Raw genomic sequence first — 1,340 nt, forward strand, 5'->3', positions numbered from 1 at the left:
TATATATATATATATATATATATATATATATATATATATACTTAAATCTCAAAGAGTTTCTTGAAGCGTACTGCTGCAGTCGCTATGTTTGCGTTAGAACGAGGAGTCGGTTGAATTTGAATATATCTTCGGGTGTATGTAACAAACTATGCCTCGAAGTATGTACGTTCGTACAGGGTTAAAGCGCACTGCTTTATAGATAGAATATAAAAAAAAGGAAAAAGCAATAAGAAACATCGATGCCTGAACATCACCGGATCGTATAACATTGTTACCCGATTTGCATGTTTATTTTAGCGGTGTCCTGTTCGTAGGTTTAACGAGACCAGTCTCCATGGAAAACTAAAATTTGACACGAAAAAAAAAAAAAGAAAAAGAAATTCCATGCTTTGCTACTTATTATACGACGCGCACATTTCGCTTCTCCCACAACTTCTACCGCCGTAGTCACAATATATCCGATAACATCGGCAACGGGGTCCACCGCAACGACGACCACTGCAGCTATTTTGTCGTCTTTGGCGACACGGCAGCGTTTCTCTCCCCTCCGACGATGGGATAGGATTTTTTTTTTGTTTGTTTGTTTGTTATTTTAAGTAAAAAAAAAAATCACCCAAGCCAACCATGCAGATGCAGTTTAACCAACGCTACGGAGTCAGATTTGCGAATTTCGCTTTCGCTTTCATTTTTAATGTCGCAAGTACGTAAAAATATCAGAATTATAATAAGTATAAGGACACACGGCCACACGGACAGCTACGACTCTTATTCTTAACAACTCTTATTCCAGCCTAACATTATATCCAGGTAAGTTGATAATATCTCATCTGTCGTTTCCTTCATCATTTTTCACGTTAATTATTTTATTATTGCCGTCATCATTTAAAAAATATATATATAGACTCCTTTTCTTTATATCTTCTTGTAATGTTCTTCTAATCTTTGTTATTTTTTCTCCCCGATAGCAGGTGCTTTTTTTATATATAGAATTCATCTAATAATCGTTGCTTTCTGCTGTTTAATGTTTCGTGTAATATTGGTTCTTAGTAAAACTGCCTATTTGAAATTTTACTAGCGCTGCTGTTTACGATTCATCGCTGCTCGTCTTTGCAATTTTCTTTTTCAATGTTGTTACGAATGCTTAGTAACCCCCCCTCTTTCTCTCTGCAATCCATCCCGTGATACCAACAAACATAACCACGTCGGGCGAGAATATAGCCGTTGTTGTTGTTGTTGTTGTTGCTGCTGCTGTTGCTGCTCCTTTTCATTCATCAGGGGAAAAAAAGGGAGAAATTGTAAAGGATCTTAAAAAATAAAAAGATCGGGAGTTAAATGACATG

At 36.5% G+C, this 1,340-nt stretch overlaps 1 protein-coding gene across 2 annotated transcripts in view; it reads left to right on the plus strand.

Annotated features, from left to right (window-relative positions):
• The first annotated feature begins 225 nt into the window (after nucleotides 1-225).
• Nucleotides 226-1,340, plus strand: part of LOC145296806 (uncharacterized) — a 187,098-nt gene continuing 185,983 nt past the window's right edge. Inside the window, exon 1 of one of the 2 annotated variants that reach the window (XM_080142890.1) lies at nucleotides 226-807. The gene's annotated coding sequence lies outside the window, so the exon portion shown is untranslated. The remainder of the gene's footprint in view (nucleotides 808-1,340) is intronic. The other variant, XM_080142888.1, reaches the window with a different exon arrangement.

The sequence above is a fragment of the Euprymna scolopes genome, chromosome 17, assembly GCF_053919585.1.
Source record: "Euprymna scolopes isolate OS-2025 chromosome 17, ASM5391958v1, whole genome shotgun sequence".
NCBI lineage: Eukaryota > Metazoa > Mollusca > Cephalopoda > Sepiida > Sepiolidae > Euprymna > Euprymna scolopes.